The 23,261-nt window shown below is 48.7% G+C and overlaps 1 long non-coding RNA gene across 2 annotated transcripts in view; it reads right to left on the bottom strand.

Moving 5' to 3' along the window:
* LOC114675822 (uncharacterized) overlaps positions 1–18,997 on the bottom strand; it is a 45,966-nt gene extending 26,969 nt beyond the window's left edge. The window contains exons 1-2 of one of the 2 annotated variants that reach the window (XR_013405067.1): positions 18,206–18,997; positions 16,684–16,832 (exon numbers count right to left, since the gene is read on the bottom strand). This is a non-coding gene — a long non-coding RNA (uncharacterized LOC114675822). Of the gene's footprint in view, positions 1–16,674; positions 16,833–18,205 lie in introns of those variants that run through there. The other variant, XR_013405066.1, reaches the window with a different exon arrangement.
* Positions 18,998–23,261: the final 4,264 nt, after the last annotated feature.

Below are 23,261 nucleotides of genomic sequence, written 5' to 3'. Positions count from 1 at the left end.
ACTAAATCTAATCTTTTGTTAAGAAATTACTGTGTATCATGTGTATTATTTGGAAGTCCTTCATGGCCCAGAGACTTGACATGTTCTTATATTTTTGTCCACTGATCTAGTCATTTCAGTAAGCTTATTGAACACAAATCAATTTTACAATTAAATTCTTACAGGAATCACACTCAATCTGTAAGCTGCTTTGGTTTTTAAAGGGAAATAACCAATAGTTTTGCAAACCAGCTATATCATAGAATAACAGGACAAAGCAGCCCCATGACATGCAAAAACATGAGGTTTCAAAGCTAACCACTGTAAAACATGTTACAAACCCCGAAATATGAAAACGTTTTACACCACAACAGATATTCTAGAAAAAACAAGATATTCAAAAAAGGCATTTGCAGAAAAGCACTTTCCCCTTCATTTTTCACACGGTTTCCAGAAGCTTGTGTTTGGCAATGACTATGAACCAGGAGTAGCGTCCGCTGCAACTACTGCCACCGCAACACAGAATATTAAAGCAAAAAAAAAGAACACATTGATGAGAACAGGTAGAGTGTTATACAAATGAGTGTGTTCTAAAGTCAACAATGTTCAAATTCTAGGTCTCCCTCAGACACTAGACGGTAACCGCCAAAGCTTATGTACTTGACAACGTTCAAGGAGACCAAGTTCAGAGCTGTCACAAGGCAGGACCATCCTCATGCGATTATCTCAGGCAGGTTTGAGGACAAGTGCCCCCGTCACAGCAGGAAAGCTGCCCAGTCCAGCACTTCCTGAGGTCACAGACTTTCGCCTTCCCATGTCTTCAATAGTTCCTTTACACTGGGAACCAGACAGCAAAAAATAAAACACTTCCTCAAATCTCAAGACAGTCTTTAGAGCTCTTTTCCTTGCCCCTTCTCTTACTGAAAAAGCCTATTTTGTACGCAATCTGTAGTGCTTCCCAGAGCTGGGGCGGAAAGAGAGCTAGTGTTTGGTAGATCGAGTTTCAAGCGTGGGGAGACCAGGAAGTTCTGGAGACGGATGGCGGTGATCGCGGGACAGCAGTGTGAACACACTTAATGCCACCAAACCATACACTTAAAAATAGAGTGCTATGTAATTTTACCACAATCAAAAGACTGAGAAAAGCCATCTATAATTAGTCACTTCTAATATCTTACATCCTTTAAGTTTCATTTGCTTTTGGAAATCCTCAGAGCAATCATGAAAAACGAATACCCTGTCGTCTCTGAAACGCAGGCAAAGTCGTTCAAGGGTTTCGATTATAGGAAAGTAGCTGGAAAGCAAAGTGTCCGTTAGACACGGCAGCCGTGGTAGGACAAACACATGGTAGGAAGGTGGTGGTCATGCTACACACAGATGGGAAGGGTTTGGGGAGCCACAGCACACGAAGCTCGGGAGGCACCTGGGCAGGAGCTGAGAATGAACCAAACACGTTCGATCACGCAACATTCACGGACCCTGAGTCCAGCCACCGCCGCTGACATCCACTGTGGCCGGGGTGTCCTCTGCCACAGAGATACACACCCTGCCGAGGATACTGTACAGATTAAATGTTGAAACACAGACACGCTCAGGTCCAGCTGTTCAGATAGAAGCAAACACAACACATTTCCCAGACCCCAGCAGCAAGACTCTCCACCTGACTGCGTTCGGAATAACGATCTTCTTTGCCAGGGCTGAGCCATGCTTCCCTCTCGCCTGTCCTCTGCCTTCACCAGCTTCGTGCGCGTTTCCGGGGCAAGTGTTTGTGCAGGTGCTATCACTTTTTTCCACAGCAAGAATATACACACACACCACACAGAAATGGGCAACCTCGTTAGGAGCTGTGCAGGGACATCTAACTCTTCAGATGTGCCAAATTCCTGTTGCCATGGCAATTAAACTAGCTAAACTAACGTTGCTATGACCTCATCTCTTACTGCACCACTAAAGATCTTCCGGGTAAGAGGAATGTGCCTCTGCATAGCATTCAGCTCACGTTTACATGTCGGTTTTCCCTGAATATGGTTATGTGAGATAGAAATCAGTAAGATGGGGTGTAACATCTAATATAGGATCGTTGTCTCTCCTAGGCTCAAACACTTCATTTAAGATCCTCAGAAAATGAAGTTTAACTCTGGGGACGTGAGTTACATAGTAACTTGTTTTGGATACTGTCTCTTTCACAATCCAAATATCAACACCAAAGTAGTTCTTGAGTTCCTTTTGAAATTGAAAGGAATTTACAAACCATAAAAGCCCCCAATTTTAAAGGATACAATTCAGTCTTTTTAGCATATTCTGAAAGCTGTACATCAACCACTAGTATGTAATTCCGGGACTTTTTCACCACGGGCCAAAGAAACCTTGAACCCATTAAGAGTCAGCACCTGCTCCTTCCTTCCACCAGCCCCTGGCAATCGCCAGCCGACTTCCGTTTCTCTGGATTTGCCCATTCTGGACACCTGTTGTGAGGAGAATCGTACAGTGCGTGACCTTCGGTGCTGACATCTTTCACGTCCAAGTTGAGTGGAATCTCACAGTGAGTGACCTGTTGACAGATACCTGGACTGTTTCTACTACTACGAATAATGCTGCTATGAAGACTCTTGCATAAGATTTTTTTGGCAAAAATATTTTCAATTTACCTGGGCGTATGCCTAGAAGTGAAATTGCTGGGTTGTACGGTGATTTCATGCTTAACTTTTCTGAGAAACTGCCAGACTTTTCCAAATCAACTGTACCATTTTACTTCCCCATATATCAAGATATCAGTTTTCCCAAATTCACCACCATGTTACTGTCCAATACTGGAGTTTTACCCATCCCGGTGGTTATGAAGTGGTATCTCACGGTAGTTTTGATTTCCATTTCTAAGATGATGAATTCTGCTAAACATCTCATGTGCTTTTTAAGGCATTTATATGTCTTTCTTTGGAGAATGTCTATTCAAATCCTTTGTCCATTTTTAAATTGGATTTTTACTAAGAGCTTTTAAATATATTCATGATATCAGGTCCTTATCATGATAATGTATCCTGTTCTGTGGGTTGTCTTTTTACTTTAAGAGTGTCCTGGGAAATGAACATTTTTAATTTTGATACCGTCTTTTTCCCTTCAGTTGCTTATTACAGCTTTAGACGTCTCAGCCAAGGAAACATTGCCTAATCCAACGTAACAGTTTCACCAGGATTCTTCCGTAAAGGTGTCATGGGCTGAATGTCCCCCCTCTCAAGATTCCCATGTTAAAATCACAACCCCGGAAACTCAAAATGTCACTGTACTTAGATACAGGGCCTTTAACTTGGAAATTTAGGTCACATAAGATCTTAAGAGTAGGCCCTGATCCAGTATGACTGGTATTCTTCTGAGGGAATTTAGACACAGTCCTCAGTGCTGCACGCACATAAGAGAAACCTGTGAGGACACAGAGAGGACGCCATCTACACAGCACGGGGTGAGGCCCCAGAGAATCCAACACTGCCCGTACCTTGATCCCAGGCTTCCAGTCTCCAGAAAAAAGGAAATAAGATGCTGCTGTTTAAGCCGCACGGTCTGTGGTGTCCGTTATGGTACCCAGCAGACGGACAGAATGGGTCTCACAGTCGACTCCTTACGCTGGATCCATGTTGAGCTTTGCGTGTAGGGTGAGAAAGAGTCCAGTCCATCCTTTTCCATGTGGATACCCCAGTTGTCCCAGCACCATTGAGTTGTGAAAGGAAAAAAAGTAAAGCAACCCTTACCGTCCTTTCTCCATCAACAGATTAGAAGATACACTGAAGAATCGTGGACAATTTTCTCAGTTTAAGCCAGTGGTTTTCAAATTTTGGGGTCTCAGGAACCCTTTGCACTTTATTCAAGATCACAAAAAAGCTTTCTCATCAGGCCGGGAGTGGTGGCTGCTCATGCCTGTAATCCCAGCACTTTGGGAGGCAGAGGCAGGTGGATCACTTGAGGTCAGGAGTTCGAAACTGGGCTGGCCAACATGGCGAAACCCCATCTCTACTAAAATACAAAAATTAGCCTGGCATGGTGGCGAACACCTGTAGTACCAGCTACTAGGGAGGCTGAGGCAGGAGAATCACTTGAACTCAGGAGGCAGAGGTTGAAGTGAGCTAAGGTCACACCACTACACTCCTGCCTGGGTAGCAGAGTAAGAATCCGTCTCAAAAAAAAAAAAAAAAAAAAAAAAAAAGATAACAATTTAGTTTATTTTACAACGATAAAGTCGTTACATCTTAATACAGTCTTCAAGAAGAAACCATTTTCCAAAATAAGTAGCAGCGTGGCAACAGTTTGTACTGCTGTGAAAAAACCTAACATCTCTGCACCTCAGACAGCAGGGTTCTCATGCCTGCATCTGCATTCAGTGGGCTACAGAGCCGTGGCTGAAGTTTATGAAAGTCCGACCCCACGCTGATATACAAGTAGGAAGCAGTATTTTCATTGTGTTTTCAGATCATTTTAGGTATTCTCTGCTGCCAAATGTAACAAGTGGCACTTCCGTACAGGCTGTCTGCAACGCAGAGTCTGCGCTCTGGTCGACGGGCCTTTCTGCCCCAATTCCTTCTGAGTCAACTGGTCCGTCCTGCACTTGAATGGCTTTTACCAGCACACGATTTTGTAATCATACATTGGTTAGAAAACACTGGTTCAGAACTATGAGCAAGTTCCACATTTCATTCTATATCAAAAAACAAACAAACAAAAACACATCAATATCACCATTGATGACATGAGAAAGTGGTGGACACAAGATTTTTATATTTTAATACTCATTGGAAAGCTCAAATGTCTATCCTTGGGAATAATGTAAGGTACTTTCCTTGAGATGAAAGTCATTTTGTTCATTTTTCAGGCCACACCTGCAAATACCTCCATCTGAAGTGGCATCGTTTGTAAGTCATTCTTTCTATAAAGGCGGCCGTTAGTGGAAGAAGTGGTTCTGCAGGTTCATAGCTCAGAGGCACCCGTGCTCTCTCAAGATAACCATAAAATCCGCAGAAGACGCACCTGTGCACACTTCCTGCTTCTCACTCAGAACATTCCAGAAGGAACCCTGAATCCCGATGCCGCAGCGGGACTGAAGTTTGCTCTCACCCACACAATAAACCCAGCGAGCTCCCCCAGCCCCCACCCCGAGGCCACAGCCTTGGTCCTCTGTCTGGTCTAGGAGGGCTCCTGCAGCTCCAGCCTAACAGGGAAAAGCAGGCACCCACATGTCAGAAAGCCCTCCCAAAGCCCGGCGAGCACTTCTACTCATGTGCCAGCCAAGTGCGTTTGAGAAGGATACAGCCAGCTGTACGGCAGGCAGCGAGGTACCCAGCAAATACTCAGGGTTCATGTTACTGAGCAAGGAAGGTGAACAGCGAGATACCCAGCAAGTACTCAGTGCTCACGTTATGGATGAGGAAGCCAGGCAGATAATGAGGTACCTAGCAGGGTTCACGTTTCCGTGGAGGAAAGGAGGGTGAAGACAAGGGGGATGGAACAGCCTGTCATAAGCTTTAGCTTTTAAAAGGCTCACTGAAGATTATCCGATTTGATCTTAACAGCTCACAAGATAGGCAGAGGCACGACTCTTTCACTTCATTAAAGAGATCCCGAGAACTGATGATGACCACGTACTCTTCCCACAGGCTCCCAGAAATCATTCTCAAATCATCTCTCAGTTGTATACATGTGATAATATCTCAGTCATGTCCCCTCTCTGCCGCGAAATTTTAATGCCGCCCTGCTGTTCCTTCGCACCCCTGCCCTCTCCTGCATTTCAGGCATGCCCACCATTCATGGGGTATCCACACCACCCCACCCCCCGCTGCTGATGGCTTGGATCACCCTTATCTTTCATTTCCACCTACAGGGACCTGTTCTTCCTTCAAATGCAACTCAAACTCACTCATTGTGTGAAGCCTTTTCCAGCCATCACAACTGTCATGTGTAAAATCAGTCTGTGGAATGCTTCATTCAGGAGGTGCTTATGTTGACTCATCGGCTGTGATCAGGACCAAATACTAAGCAAACCAGGTGGTCCCCGCTCCCCATCTCTGCTCCAGTTCACTTAAAACAAGGATTCCTGGAAGCACCTTTTTAGCCCAATTCACGCATGAGTCTGCCCCACACCCTACAGAAAAGCCCTGGTGGTCGGCGGTCAGGGCTCGGGGCCCCCAGGTGGGTAAGGATAGCTTAGTGCCCTCTCTGGACTTGTCGCTCAGAGACCTGTGGCTGGAAGGGAAGAAACTTGCATCCTGTGAAACATCCAGGCCCCGAGACCCACTCAGGAGCAGAAAATGGGGAAAGAGCCTCGAACACACCCACGGGAGGGCTGACAGCAGAAGCCACGGAGGCCACCAGGAGGGAGGGAGGCAGGCAGTGAGGCCAGAGGTGATGTGGCCAGGAGGGAGTTGATGTGGCCAGAGGTGACGTGCTGTGGGGATGACACGGTGTAGTGTGGAGAGGAGATGTGGCCAGAGGCAACGTGGCCAGGGAAGGAGACACGGCTGGAAGTGACAAGAGGGGTCTCCAGGCCTCAGATTGTGCCTGATTTTTAGATGACATTTTAATTAAGATGTTATATCTAACTTTAATGAAAAGTAGCAATTTAGAACCATTGTGTACATTTAAAGCACGATACAAATAGACCACATTTCCCAAACCAAAGAACAGTGCATTAAAGGGAAAAAATAGCAGCTCACCAAAAAAAAAAAAAAAAAAAAAAAAAGGTGAGTAAAGAAAAAATTCATTTAAGATCAGAAATAAAGAGATCCTACAGCTCTTCTAGTCCAATCCCCACCCTAACGTGAATGGGGGGAAAAAGAAAGTAGATCCTAGTCAGTCCGAATTAAAGACAAAACCGATCCAATTTACCTTCCACTTGACAGAAAACAAGAAGCTCATCAAGGAATCCCTACAAACAGTAGCTTTACTAGTTCCCAAAATACAAAATTCACCTACAAATTAAATCAACTGCTAAGTGTGTATAGAGTAATTTTTTTCATGATTGCCTTCCTCATCCCCAGGGGCTTTTTTAGACCTTTTTTCCCCAATTGCCTCCAACACCCAGGAAATTTAAACCCCACAAGTAAACCGTGTCTCGATTCATCCACAGCGTCCTTTAGAGCAGACAGTCCGTTGCTCTAAGACGTTCTTGTCACCTAAACACCGATTACAGCCTGAGAACGCACAACACGTACTCACACGAACTCTGACAGACAATAGGTGAGATACGGCACATGAGGAGGAAGACAAGATAAATGAGCTTCACCGACACCCCAGATCCGAGAAGTGAAACAGGCAGCCTGCTCGGGTGCAGGTGACTCCTGGAAAACAGCCAAGGGCAGCATTCGGAGAAGCAGCACCGCAGGCCAGGAGGGTCTGGGGGCTTTAGAAGGGAGGGGCGCCCCGACCAGGTACTGGGGGATTCAGAAGGGAGGGGCGCCCCGACCAGGTTCTGGGGCCTCAGAGGGGAGTGATGCCCCGATCACTTGCTGGGGGCTTCAGAGGGGAGGGCTACCCTGACCGCGTGCTGGGACTTCAGACAAGAAGGCGCCCCGACCGGGTCCTGGGGGCGGCAAGACAAGCCCAGGGTTCCGTCGTCACTTTTCACTCCCTAATCCCGAATCTCGCCCTGAAGTTGCAGCCAATCCAGGTATTCATTTACCCATAAAATTAAGTATCTGTGAGTAACACAAGTCACTAATCCACACAGATCTGAGTCCACAGATACCTCCCAGAGATGCCACCATCCCTTCTGGTAAAAGAGCAGCCCAGGGGCCCACGCTGCTAGGAAGGGAGACTGTCTCCAGCCTGACGCTGCCGAGTCCTCAACACAAAGTCTACCTTCGGGAACCATGCCGTCTCCTACAGAAGCAACTAGGGGCATGTAGGGTTTTTTAAAATCTTTTTTTATCTTAAGACAGAGTCTCCCTTTGTCACCCAGGCTGGAGTGCAGTGGCTCGATCTCGGCTTGCTGCAACCTCTGCCTCTCGAATCCAAATGATTCTTTCTGCTTCGGCCTCCCGAGTAGCTGGGATTACATGTGCCTGTCACCACGCCCAACTAATTTTTTATATTTTTAAGTACAGATGGGATTTCACCTTGTTGGTCAGGCTACTCTTGAACACCTCACCTGACCAGCAGTGAGAGTGGAAGGGGTGCCATGTGAGTGCCCCTAAAAACACACACAAGCCTGGCTGCTTAAAAGGAATGAATATAGCTCAACACTCCTATGTGAACATTGATTTGTCTACTGCCTTACAGAATCCTCCTAGCTGAGCTGCAGGAATCTTCCTTGGAGCCTTTTCTCACCTACACTGCCTACAGGTGCCCAATGGGCTCCCTGGGCAGTATCGTGTCCTTGTTTAGAATATCACAGTATTTGGAGGCCTGTTTAATCCCAAGTCAGAGCCTTATCATAACTCAGACACCATCCCTTAGGGCTTGTGGGCCAACTTCGGCTAATGCAGGCTGCTCCACAGTGCCCTGCACATGGGCTTGGTGCATCCACACGATTTTAAGATTTAGGGCTGCCGTTTTCTGCAGTCACAGATGCGGACTTACATATTCATCATGACTGAAGGCAGCACGTGTCTTTATGTTCCTTCTGTAATGGTAATAATCATGGCAACATTTCCTTGATCCTTAAAAAAGCCTCCTAACAGCAGTTGCATTCCACCCCCTTCCTTAAAATTAATAGAATTTACCAAACTAGGTGAAATCAGTCTTCATGAGAAAGTGACAAATCAGTGTTCACACAATGGCATAGTAGCTGGGCATAGAGGGTACGTCAACATCCCAAACTAAGCACCCATCACAATTATTCCCAACTCGCAGGAAAGCTAGAAAAATTAGAAGGCTTAAAACATACTTATAAATGAAAATAACAAGAAACCAACGTTTCTGAGGAGCATTTGTTAGCCCAGCAAGGAAAGCCATTAACCAGTGCTGATTATATTGCATTTGATTACAGCAGCCAAAGACGTGTCCAGAGGAAGAGAGTTTTAAAGATTAGTCTTTCGGTAAGAATGGTTGCTTAACAAGTTCACACTACTGGGCTACACCAATCGTCAATTAAAAAGCAAGGCAAACGAGTGTGAGTCATTTTCCTTAATCCTTAATGCGTCAAAAATTACCACATTGGCCAAGCTGGTGTCCAACTCCTGATCTCAGGTGATCCGCCCGCCCCGGTCTCCCAAAGCGCTGGGATTACAGGCATGAGCTATCAAGCCTGGCTGAGAAGTGTTTGACAAAGGCTGAGGGGAGCCTCCTGTCCCTTCCTGGGACATCCACATCCCACCCAGTTTCCCATATCGACTATGACACTCGAAGCATCACAGGAAGGGCAGCTGCATCCCCGCAGTTCTCTGCACTAATGCCACAGCTGCGTGAGCAGCCACAGCCCTGGAGCTGCCACTCAGCCTTATCGTGCTGGCACAAGCACAGCAGAAACTACCAAGCCCCCAAGGGGGAGGAGTGGGGACCCAGGGGAGTGAACCAGGAAGGAGGAATGCGGCCCAGGAGAGTAGGGAGGCGTGGGGGCCCAGGGCAGTGAACCAGGAGGGAGGCGTGTAGTCCAGGGAGTGAACCAGGAGGGAGGAGTGTGGTCCAGGGAGTGAACCAGGAGGTAGGTGTGTGGTCCAGGGAGTGAACCAGGAGGGAGGAGTGTGGTCCAGGGCAGTGAACCAGGAGGGAGGTGTGTGGTCCAGGGAGTGAACCAGGAGGGAGGTGTGTGGTCCAGGGCAGTGAACCAGGAGGGAGGTGTGTGGTCCAGGGGAGTGAGCCAGGAAGGAGGAATGAGGTCCGGGGAATGAACCACGAGGGAGGAGTGCAGTCTATGGCAGTAGGGAGGAGTATGATCCAGGGGAGTGAGCAAGGAGCCTTTAGGGGTAGCAAGTTCACACACCACAAATACCTCCCAATCCATCCGCGTGCAAGGAGGGGACGGAAACCACGCAGGACCTGCAGCGCTTTCTCCTCGCAGAAGAGGAGTGAGGATACCGACTCATGCATGAAATCAGAGCTAAAGTTCTACCACAGTGGGGAGACGCTTCACAGCCCAAATGGGTGCAAAAAGAAACCAATCATACAAGAGCAGTGGATGGAAAGGGATCAGAAATGTAAGCCTGTAACAAGCTTTCAGAAAAAACTTCACTTGATCTGCAAGATGACTGCAGCTCTGCTTGATCATTTCTGCAAATGTCTAACTCGCGATGAGCCATCTCAGAGCCGTTCAAGAGGAGTAACAAAATCAAAACGCCAAGGCATCCTCCGTATTTTAGATAGCCTGCAACCGTATGGAAATGAGCAGCGGTGCCAGAGCTTTCAAGTTTGTTTGAAGTAAATTCCGGCATGAGGGCAGCATCTTCCTGGCTGAAGCAATGAGGAGGGCTCCTGCTCACCGCATGGGAGACCAGCTTTCAGCTCAGCTGCTGTCAAGGGTCTGCAAACCATGATCCCCGACTGAGCCTTGGCCAGGGAACCAGAAGTGGTTTTTACACTTTGAAGTTTTCACAAAAGAAATATATGCAGAGACTTCTGTGACCCACAAAACATAACACGTTGCCTACCCTGCCCTTTACAGGAGCTTCTAGTTTTGGTGTCAGTTACAAAGTGTTTCTATAAAATCATGTCACTGATTCTCAAGCATGCCAGCAAAAGTCACACTTCTCAACAACCCTCAATGGAGATGCACCATCCTGTGTTTCACACAGATTTTAGATTTTTAAAAGCCAAACTAAGGGAGGTAATTCAGCTAAGTATTATAGTAACACAATTTGAGATACTTAATGATGTGTGACAACAGAATAATTGGCATTCCTGTGACGCAATAAACTAGCTCAAACACAAAATAACAAATCAAAGCATGTTTTGGCATCTCAAAGTGATCAGTGAAATTGGGAATAACATTCAGTTCAATAATACTTTAAAAAAAAAAGCAAAACCAAAACAAATACCTCTAAACCATCACTCTTTAAATTTATTTAACTACTGCTGCAAAATAAAGTGGAGAGACTTCTTAGTGCAGGGTAATAATCGGCCATCGTCACCATGAAATAGACCACTGTGCAGGCTCAGCCCCTCCAGCCCACAAAGGCAGGGGGAGGGAGCAGAAACGATGGCCAGAAAGAAAGGGACAGGGCAACAATGACCTACTCAGCAATTGTACCCTCCCACCTTTCTTCTGGACTTAAAATTTTGGAGCCATCTGGGTTTACCTTCCTATGTCCATAAATCAGCAAGTTCTCAAAGCCAGAAATCTACAATGCTTCTGGCAGCCAAGTCCTCTCGGCCTTCCCCCAGGTTTTAGGGCCCCATCAGCTCACCCCTGAATAGTATCAATGGCCACGGAGATCCAGTCAACCTTGCACTCCACAGACTGAAGTATGCCAAGAGCCACTCGAGGCTGCCACTGCCATGATCAAGGGCTTTCAGAGACAGCCACAAGCACTGCACAAATCCATGTGGCTTCACCAGGTGCAAAGAGGCTCCAGCATTCCATCCAGTCTGTCGCTGCTACCATAGCTGTGAGTCTTTGATGTGTCAGGAAGGGAAGGAAGACACCATGTAGATCATCTCATTTAAGCTTCGTGTCACAAGGTGGATTTTGTTGTGCCCGTTTTATGGATCGGGAAAGATTTAAGGAGGGCAAGCACAAGGCCCTGCTGACACAGTAGCAAGCTCCGCAGAGGCCTGGGCATGACCCCCGCCCCACGCTCCCTGGGTCCTGATGTCCACTCTTCCCCCGTGGGAGCCTGATCCTGGATCTGCCTGAATTGCTACCATTCCTAAGACACGACTCATGTCTGCCCACCTTCTCCTTTATCTGTTTCCCACAGCCCAGAAGCGTGTGCTCTTCCATCCAGACAGACATCACACTTCAGCACCTGCACCTGACACCACTTCAGCCAAAAGCTTCTCTCAAACCTCCCCCAACACCTGCCGGTCACACAGGTCTGCACCCATCGCCTTTCTCACACGAATTCTCACGTATTCCTGTGTAGCACCATCCAACTGGTTATAGTCTGAGAGGAGGAAAGCTTTGTAGAGAAGTCCACATTCTACTTTGCTCCCAGCATTCCGTCTTCCATGAGGCAACCGATTAACAGCAAATTCATTTCAGCACAACATTTCCATTTGAAGAAAAGCAGGGCATAGAGCTCTGGTCATAATTAAAAGCTTGTTTCATTCGTCGTTTGAAATTCCATGTACTGCTGCAACAGCAGCACCCCCTCCTCACCAGGCTCTGCCCTAAGGACATCTTTCTTCCAGCGCATGACTCCCATCAGAACCCCAGCAGCGACAGCCCCGCAGGTTTCCCAGCGCCTCGGGCTGTGGCTTCCATGCTAGGCCAGCACTGACACGAAGGGAGTGGTGCCCCCAACAACTACAGGATCGGAAGCTGGCCGACTGCTCTATAGAATTCAGACACGTTAGTAATCACTGACAGTTCCACTGACAGGCTGCTCAGCTAAACTGGGAAAACTCCACAAAATAGAAAGAACCCATGGGGAGCACTTCTCTCTCCAACCTGGCAGCAAACGGTGGCTGTGCAGACGACCTCTTCAGGATAACCATCGACTGCATCTCAGGTCAGCAACAGCCCCGCTGAGGGCCAAAAAATCAGCTCCCCCCAGCCCTCACTTCCTAAAGGTCAGCCCTCCCAGGCCACCTCTCCTGGAAGATCAGCTCTGATGCACCCACGACGGTCAGGAACCGACTCTGGGACTCATTTCCCAGGTTCCTGCCCACCGCCCTCTCTCTTCCTCCTCCATCTCCCTCTTCACTCCCATCCTCCCTCCCACTTTCACTTCCCTTCCCTCCTTTCCTCTCCCTCCTTCATTTCCTTTCAGTCCTCACCTTCCTCACTGCACTTCCCCATCCAACTCAGCTGACGCATTCTCAGGTCAGTAGAGAGTTTTCTTTCACTCTATGTTTTTATTGCAACGATCATTCTTAATGAACAGAAACCTGTTTCGGACCATGTGGATGCCACCTCCTCCTGACCACTGCTGCCCCGCGGCTCCGTGTCCACTCAGTGTCCTCACGGCACAGGTGCCCAGTAGTATGGCTGTGACCAGGGGTAGCAACATGGGACATGAGAGAGGTATCCCAGCCAAGAGGCCCTGCAAAGCCTCCCCAGCAAACTGGAGCAAGGCCCAGGGCGGTAGGGAGAGCGCCATGCTCATGCTGTAGGCAGTTCAGCTTCCGCAAACTGTCCGTCGACTGCAAATTACTTTGTTTCCATGGTTACAGAAGAACCATAAGCATTCTGAAATATGTTCTTGGTTTCATGTTTGCGAAATCACATTATATGAAAAATCGCTGAATTCTGCCCGAGGCTCTAGGGGTGTTTTCCTCTCTGAAAGGAGCCCCTTTCGGGACTTGGGATTGAGTGACAGCCTTCAATCACGGTTCTCCTGGTGGTTACAGGGAACTCCTCAGCCTGCCAGGAGCTGGGGCCCTCGACAGCCTCATGGCTCCACACGCCAGGGTTCTAAGGATCACACGTGTGCAGATAGCAAAGCTTGCTGCACACACGCCAGGTGCTAACAAGCCCCAAACGTCTCACTCATACTTGCTAACCACATCGCTTCTCTCAGCCTCCACGGCGTTTCACACTCTGCCTTTATATAGAGATGAACCATGCGTCCTGAGCGCCACAAAGATTCACCTCCTTCCGGGCAGAGGGGTGCATCTTTCCATCACGGGGTCTTCAGGCGAGCCGGCCCAGGCTCCACACATGCCACCCCTTCACCCAATACTATACATGCAAACGGATGTATGCACTCCATACACACCCTCAAATACACTCACCAAATATGATGCGTGTACACACTCCACACACACCCTCAAATACATACGACACACATGAACATGTTCACTCCACCCACACCTGCTAAATACACTCACCACACACGCACAAACATGACACATGTGCACACTCATTCCAGGCATCACACCCCTCACCAAGTACACAGGTGCACACAACCCCAAGTCGAGAACCTGCAGACTCCACAAGCTTTGGTTTCCCCCACTGTTTCTCTCATCATATGAGATCCACACACAGGTGTCATTTACTGACATCTAACACCCGGGGAGGCCCTTAGACAGAACTGCAGTCACAAGTCGGCTTCATTCAGGCATTCATCACCAGCCTCCTGAAGCCACCTCCTGTCCCCACGGGGAGCGGGGGCCGAGACCAGAGACGTCACTGGGCTTACAGATCCCCAGGCTGGCAACCCAGCGAAATCAAGAGGGCTCGGCCACGGCCCTGAAGGGAGATGGGTACTGGGCTCAGGTATGCGGAACATGAGTCCTCATTTCCATACAGTGTCACCTACGATGGCGTCAGGTGAAAGCCAGTGGTTTGGCATTCCTGGGATAGACAGTCCTGGAATGACAAGGGAAGCTTTTTACTCCTCCCCTCTGAACACATGAGGTCCATGGTCCCCTCACATCTAACACTGGGAATCTGAATCAGTGACTCGTTGTCCACCTGAGGACCACCCAAGAGGATCCACACACCTGCTACAACAGCAGCACCGCACCTGGTCTGCAGGGGAGCAAAGCAAATTCAACCTTTATGACTACAACTGGATTACCCCGACACTGGCAGCCTGCAGTGTGTATATCGTCAAGCCCCCACATCTGCGCCGCCTGCCAGAGGAACACAAGCCCTTAGTCCCGGGTACTCAGGACGGCCTGTGAGGTGGATGCTGGCACCCTTCTCATCTCCCAGTGGAGAGGAGAGAAGGCCAGGGTCAGGGCTGGTGTATCAGGAGGGTCGGGGTTCAAACCCCATCTGCCTCACAAAGCAGCCCTTCCCGTTCAAGTGACTTCTATCATCAGCCATCAGTGACTTCTCTCATAACCACGGTTACCAGCAATTCTGAGTGCTGTTCCTTGGGACGTCATAAGCAAACATTTTGTTAGAAAGATTTTGCTAAATCTGCTTTCAAAATCCTGTGTTATGAAATGACTAATGAAAATTTGAGCTATGAAATAAAGCACATAGTTAAATGAATCCCAAAATGACTATCGCGAAGGAAGTTTTAACTTCAAGTGAAAAATATCCTCTAAATGACATCAGCCAGAATTATCTTCAATCATTACTGATCCCATGTGCTTCATGAATTATACAGCATTATCTCAGATATGAACTTAAAACCATTAGCTGAATGCACATTTCAGCACAACCAAAGTTCTGCTATAATAAGCAGCACAGGCGTCTCTGGAGAGGATTTTAATTGGGACTACAAACAATGCACACGATCGTGGTAAGAGGTTTCATGCTGGCTGTTCTCCAAGGTGCGACACAGAGAAACACCACTAACCTCAAAGAAACCTGCTGCTCTGTAATGAGATGAGAGGTGACAGATGATGTGGACGGACTACTGTAAATATTTGAAATGGAGAAACAATCATATCAGTTTCCCTTTACATTCTTAGAAAAAACCGATTTTTCTTTTGGGATGATTTAAAAAGAAAATGACATTTCTGGATTTTTTTTTTTTTTTTTTTTTACTTTTCTTTCTGAGCCTGGGTCTTGGCTCTGTCGCCAAGATTGGAGTACAGTGGAGCAATCGCAGCTCACTGTAGCCTTAAAGTGATCTTCCCATCTCAGCCTCCAGAGTAGCAGGGACCACAGGCACGCACCACCACACTCAGCTAATTTTTCTATTATACAGATGGGGTCTTGCTATATTGTCCAGGCTGGTCTTCAAAGCCTTGGCCTCAAATGATCCTCCTGCCTTGACCTCCCAAAGATTTAGCCTAAGCGACCATGTCTTATCGGAAAATAGACATTAGAACAAATGCATTTCTGTAAGATTTTTTTACCTCTTTTCACTGGGGAAAAAGGTAACTTGCCTCCAAGGGTCGGAGACAAAGCCGTTACTGCAGACAAGAGTACTGTGCATCCCGGGAAGCACTACACCACAAGGCATGGCCGTGCACCCTGGACGCAGGAGTAACACACGAGGCTAGCACAGGCCGACGCCGGCCCTCTCCAGAAGCAGGCCTATCCTTCCCTCCTCTCCTCAGCCCTCTCTCCCTTCAGGCCTCAGTGGCTGCTGACAGGGGAGAGGCCACAACTAGAGGAGGCTCTCAACTCCACCAGGGACAGGAGCCCCGGACACTGGGGACTCAACTGCTGCCCGCCGTGCCCACCTCCTTCTGGTCCAGACTTCTCAGGAGTCAGACGTGGCCACTTTGACCCTCTTTCCCTTCTGTGGCTCCTACAAAAACCAGTCCGGTGAGCCCAGGCTGCCTCACACTGCAGGGACACCCGGCACAGGCCCCCTCCATGTCCTTATCCAAGCTCCTGGGGCCAGAAGGGTCTTGCAATATTTCAATTTCCAGTTGAGCATCCCCCGCCTGAAATCCAAAGTGCTCCGAAAAGCATTTCCTAAGTGTCGTGGGGAAGCTCCGAAAGTTTCAGGTTTCGGAGCATTTTGGAGTAGGGACTCTCAGCCTTAATTTGAACCTCTTCAAGGAAGCCACACACTGAAGCCCCCGATGTCCACCCTACACAATCCCAGCACACCCTCTGAAGTCCTCAGCCACAGATTTTCTTTCTTCAAAAATAACCACAAGTCACAAACTCACACGCAATCACAGAAGGGGGTTGTGGACACCCGCACAGACAATGAAATTTACCTGTCACATTTTTACCTGGGTAATTTAAAGTCATTCCTCAAAACACACCTGTTTTACTGAGTTGCATTTTAAGGTGAACACACACAAATCATTCCAGGGAAACAAACGTCACTTTGGGCTGTGTGTGGTTTCTTGACTCCCGTGAATAACTCAGCGTTCACAATCACTTCTGGATAAGGGAGACGATGCAAAGAAATCTGTTAAAACAAAGACATGAAAACAAGTTTAAGAAGGGTTTGAAAGGTTCCTCCTGTCCCCCTGGAGAGGAGATGAGGACGCCTGGAAAGCTCACGGGGGACAGGAGCACAGCCTCCTCGGTGTGCCATGGACACCACCTCGCCAAGGGGAGAGGATGATGCCTGGAAGGCTCACAGGGGTGGAAGCACAGCCTCCTCAGTGCTTTCTACACTCAGCAGCTTCAGAAATTCCCGTAGAAGCAGAACACATGAGAACTGAGACTGGAACACCCCAAAGAAAGGGGACGAGGGGTCAAAAAATCATTCCAATTACCAAGGAGCGCGGGCATGAAGCCGCTTCAAAGACCGTGTGAGAAGTCACTCATAGGTGTTTCAGAAAATAAGGGTAGTGCGAGATTGCTCGATCAGCTCAAACAGGCTGCCATCCCTCAGGCCATGAAGTCCCTGAGATTGGCCTCTCACTGAGCAGAAGTCACTCGCATCTCTGCCAGAGAAAGTACTACAAGCCGACACATAACCTCATGAAACCTGGGCTTCAGCCCGTCGACAACAGTGAGTCTGACATGGTCCATCCCTCCAGATGGTTAAAAACCCCAGGGGTTCATCAGACAACCTCGAAGGGCTGTGCCTGTCCAGCCCCTTTTCCAAGTTCTGGATGATTTTTCCTAATGTACTATAAGCAGCATGTTCCAGTAGAGACGTCATTAACTGACTCTGGGTCCTCTTAACTTTGAAATTAGAAACACACTTGGCCAGGCACGGTGGCTCATGCCTGTGATCTCAGTACATTGGGAGGCTGAGGCAGCTGGACTGCTTAAGTCCAGGAGTTCGAGTCCAGCCTGGGCAACATTGCAAAACTCCATCTCTACAAAAAATACAAAAACAAGTCAGGCATGGGGACACGTGGAACATGTGCCTGTGGGTCCTGGCTACTCAGGAGACTGAGGCAGGAGGATCGCTTGAGCCTGGGAGGTTGAGGCTGTAGTAAGCAGTGCTCACACCACTGCCTGGGCAACAAAAAGGTTTTTTTTTTGTTTTTTGCCTGTCTCTAAAATAACCAAAGAGAAAAAGAATTATATACCTGACTAACCCAAAATAAAAGAGGTCTTGTGGGACGACCTGAAACACAGCTGCAAATTCTGGCAGGGCCTCCCCTGGCTTGATTTGTGGTGAGTGTAGGACCACTCTGAAGGATAGGACCCCAGGCATCTTCCAAGACTAGACCTTACAGTACAACTTCCCTTCACTGGACGGAACACTTGCCTTGGAGCCTTGGACACCCTGGGGTAGTGCCACCATCCCGAGGCCGCCATGGCACAAGGAGGCCCTACCATCATGAAGCCTGGGACGTCCGTCAGAGCAGTGCCACCCACCTGAGGCCGCCATGCCAGGGGAGCCTGGACGTCATGAAGCCTGGGACATCCTGGGGCAGTGCCAGCAACCCGAGGCCGCTGTGACACAAGGGGGCCCTGGTGTCACTGAGAGGCTACACAGCAGGTCCAAGCCCAGGCCAGGAGGGAAGAGGCTCCACGTCCTTTCTATCCCTCCAGCTGAGTCCACACACGTCTTGGAGCAGAAATGCACCACCCTCAATGTCCACGGGTAAGTTTTTGGCCACAGAATCTGGAAGCATAAAAGATGGTTCTGGGCTGGTTGGTTGCCGGCTCGGATCTGTCCTCTTTCCACACAAAACCTGGCTCACACCAAGCAGCGTCTAAGTCCTGGAAGACCTGCTAAACACAAGAGCAGTTACAAAGCAGAGAAACTGGAGGGGGCCGGGCTGTGCTCCAGTGGCCACCAGCGTTTCTCAGGAAGACCCCGGGCATTACAGGGTCCAGGGCAAGGACTTCCTGGCAACCAGGACATGGAACAAGAACACATTCCCCGGTCCTGTTGAATATGAATCGGGTAAGAGCCAATTCCCTCCCTCGGAGGACTGAGCACCGCCCCACAACACCTTGGTATGGGTCTGTTATTACATACGTTGGTATGGGTATGTTATTACCCATACCAAGGTAATAAGCCCGTTACCAGCAGGAGGCTGGTGATGAAGACATGAGGACCAGATGAGCACGAGGGATCCTGACAGATCATCCCTGGCACTGAACAAGGGGCGGACAGTAACCCCTGTTCCTGACGCATCAGCCGTGGCACTGAGCGAGGGGTGGCAGCACGGCCTGTGCCCCTGCAGAAGCAGAGGGATGTGAGGGGGGCACAGGCTGGGCTTGGAGGCTAACTCAACTACCTGCGCTTGCACTTTCGTTCCTCATGGCAGGGAGGTGAGGCACAGGCAGCATTAGGGCTCACCTTGCCCCCCGGGCTGCACTTTTTTCTGCTTATGAGTCGTGCTCGCTTTACATGGACAGACATAGCTATAATAACGATTCCCTGATTATTTTGCTGCCTACATAAAGGGCTTTCAGAATTCACTTCCATCCTTAGGAAACAGGGCCAACACCAGGCTGTCTCCCTTAAGATGCCATGTCTCATATGGGGGAAAAAATCAAGAGAAATCAAATAAAGGCCATAAAATACATCAATTTCAACACTAAAATTTAATAGTATGCTTTAAATTGAAGATGAGTTAACTCACATTTCCAAACCTCTGAAAGCACGGTTACTGGGAGGAAGTGGTTTGCAACACACAAAGGCAGCTCTGTAGAAGCGCCCAGGCTGGATGAAGGCTCAAACATCAGTGCGAGGAGAAACTGTGAACAAACTCTCTCCTGCCCTGCTGCTGTCCTCTTCCAAAACACACTGGTTATCTGTCAGTTTAGAACAAGGCCTAGGGAGGTGGGAGGCAGGCCTGGGAGGGTCACCTAGCAACCAAGCTCCTCACCCACACAACCGCACCAAGCTGAGCTGAGCAGCACACACAAACACGACTGATTCTCCCCAGAAAGAAGACAGAAGGCAGCACACTGCCACGCCAGGCACCCTGCAGGTGAGAAGACTGCGGGGAGCCAGAGGTACCTTTAATCTTGCTTGCATGGTGGAGGGAGAAGAATAATGCCACTCACTTGAGTGTTGCACAATTCTTTCTAGCACTGAGTGGCACAAAACAAAAATTATAGATGCTTCCTCAGATAAAAGTTTCTGAAGAACTGAACATAAGTTATGTTCAGGAAATAGCATTACGAATGCCTCAAGTGCTTCTGTTTTCAATAATCTCAGAGTAATTCTATAAATCCAGGAATGTCTCACCCAACTCCAGGATCACAGCCCAGGTGACGTGGGCACGCACATCCTGAAGCTCCAATGCTCAACTAAAGTGGGGCAAGTGAAAATGATCCTGGGTATAATTTACACGGACACAGGAAGGTGGCTGAGCCCCAAACCCCTAAACCAGGAAGACCAGCGTCCTTCAGGGGCCTCACCTCTGTCCTTTCCCAGCCTCTGGGAACCACCACTCTGCTCTCTACTGACACAAACGACCCTCCAAGGTACAACCAGGAAGATCATCATTCAAAACTGAGGGACGTGGCAGAACAAAGCTGTCAGGAGATTTTAATCACCAACACCACTAATTACATGACCCAAAGATGATTAAAATCCCAGGCCCTTCAAGACTGAATGTTATCTATACTTAAATGCATTTCATCACCATATTGGGGGGTTATTCCTTTGTTTTGCTGCAAATATATCCAACTGCTGTAAAAGGAAAAGGCAACTTGTTAACGAAGCTTCTTGGAGTGTCTCAACAGCCATCGGGGTAGGATAAAAGGCAGGACCTCCTGGCAGAAACGCTCAGCTCTGAGGTCAGGTGGAGTTCTTGAGCACCAACAAAAGCAAAATAAGGTCGAAGACCACACCCCACTTTCCTCAATCACATCTTCATTCCATGTTTCCTTCTGTTTCTCGCGACTTCACTGGGAGAGAGAAATTGTGCTGAAAGAAAATAGAAACACACACATACATAGGAGACCCTACAGATACTGAGAATGAGTGCAGCCGTCACAGTCCAAATGTCCTTTCAGGTCCATCTGACCTGGCTGGGATCCAGGTATCCAAGTGCAGGATTGTACGTCAGACCCGTGAAACCAGGATTACAGCCACTGATCGGCAGTTTTCCATCCCACGGAAACCGGCCTTGCTAGGGGCTTCCTCGGGGACCACCGACTTCACGCCAGCACCCCTCAACTACTTCAACTAACCTACATCATGGCAGAGGCCTCTCCAGGCAGACCAGCCCTACCCGAGTCCTGCTTCATGGCAAACCCTCCAGGCAAAAGTCCTTGGCCTCCTCTGGGAGGCTGTGCTCGGAAGGTGCCCTCATTTACTTCTGTGGCTCTGAGACATTTAACTAGAGCCCAACACACTTCTTCCTGTTCACATAGTGTTAACAGATTTTTATGAGTCAATTTTCACTGGGAAAAACACCATTTCAGGAGCCCCAGTGACCACAATGAAAATGTTTTCACCTCCCCTTACGTGACATCGGCAACGCCAGGTCCAGGAAACGTTCTGGATCTCAGATAACGGCATATCCACTCATAGTAAGTCTTGCTCTTGTTTCACAAGCTATCAAATGCTGCCCAGAGACAGGAAAAACCCCATAATGTGGCAGGGAGGGGCAACCAGCATGAGTTCTAAGGCCAGACCACCCGGGTCTGCTGACAGCGTGGCGAGGGGCAAACAGTGCAGGATCTAAGGCCAGACCGCCCAGGTCCCACTGACAGTGTGGCTTCAGGAGTTTCCTAAACCCTCTGCTCTCCACGTTTCATGTCAGAAAAATGCAGTGACAACCGTGTCCACCTTGTTTAAATATATATATATATACACACACACACATACCCCAAGCCTACAGCCCTATAAAGGTCATTAATCCTAGTTACCCTCAAGGCATTGAGCGATCAATAATGAGTCATCCCCCTGCTGCTGACCTGGCTCAGCCCCACCCTCCGGAAACCCCGCATCCACACCAGCCACACAGGATGAGGCCCAGGAAGGAGCAGGACTGTGTCTTGGGAACTTAAACTCTGGAAGCTGAGTTAAATCAGTGCCACTCATATCTTGTCACCAACTATCTTGTAAAATTGGGAGATTCCATCTCTGGGGATCTTGAGGGAACCTGAGGCTCTACATTGAGTGAGGTGAGCACTCGTGCTGGAAAGAGACGGCAGGGAAAGCAACCGAATCTGGGGTCGTAGCTGCCTGAGGCTTTGGTCCTACCGAGAAAATGGCACCAGGGCCCTCAGGACAGTGGCGGAGGTCCCAGGAGACAAGTGCCGGCACAGAGACTCATGGACCCAAAGCTTGCTTCAGGGCCAGGAGGAGCTGCTGCGCTGACAGCCACGAGGCAGGCAGCCTTCGAGCTCCTCCAGCTGCCGTCCGGCAGGCAGGGAGGACAGTGCCCAGACCACCCCAGGGCTCCCCCAGCCTGCCAGGATGGTACTCTTACTCCAGCCACTGACAAGAGTCCCCATGTTCCAAGCTAGGTGGAAACAGTGCCTCAGGCCTCAGGGCACATGCAACCCCCTGCAGGGCCACTCCTACCCAACACCTGGGGATGGCTATTCCCACACATCCCCAACTCACAGCAAAACTCAAAAATGAAAGTCGGAAGATACAGCCAGGAAACCAATGCTCAAGAAGCAACTCCAGGGTGACTCTTCCTAGAGCTACTGCTACTGAACATCTTTAAAAACATTTCCAGGGTGACTTCCTAGAGCTATTGCTGTTGAAATCTTTAAAATTCTTCATTTCAAAATTAGCTTTTATTACACTGTCTTCCCTATTCTACCAAGACTCTAGGAAACAAAACCGTTACAATTTCCAATTCTAACTTATAGCAAGTTAGAAATACACATGATTCCTCAAAGGATTCTACGTGTTTCCTTGCTGATATCGTTTCCATGCCCCGTGCTACTGCCCGCAACAGGGAAGGCTTTTCCAACTGAACCGAACCGAACCGAACCGAACCGAAACGAACCCAACCCAACCCAAGGGCCCTGCGACAGGCCCCTAACGAATCGTCTACCAACTATTGAGACAGGCTTGCCCTAACAAATCATCTGCAAACTCCATCTTCCATTAAAATAAGTACTGAAAATGAGCATATTACCACTTTTTAAAAATTACAGTAAAGTGGACAGTGTTCAGTTCTGTGAATTTCGGCACAAATATTCCCATAATCATCATCACACAAGCAGAACAGTCCAACAGCCCCAAACCCACTCACGAGGCCTCATAAGCATACCCTCCCATTCCCAGCAACCACCCTGTGTTCTCCCATCCCCCGGGTCTGTCTTTTGCGAGTGTTGTGGCAAAACACTCGCAAAATCATGATTTCCTGGGCATCGTGCTTGGAGGTGCAGCCAGGGTGTCCTGTGATCAACAGCCAGGCCTAGGGGCTGCTGGGTGTTTATTATTCCACGTATGGCTGTGGCACATTGTAACCTGTTTTGGGCAACTATAGACAGCGTTATT

Source organism: Macaca mulatta, chromosome 15 (assembly GCF_049350105.2).
Source record: "Macaca mulatta isolate MMU2019108-1 chromosome 15, T2T-MMU8v2.0, whole genome shotgun sequence".
NCBI lineage: Eukaryota > Metazoa > Chordata > Mammalia > Primates > Cercopithecidae > Macaca > Macaca mulatta.
Note: the sequence above shows the minus strand (reverse complement) of the source record. Positions and strands in the feature narration are given on the sequence as shown.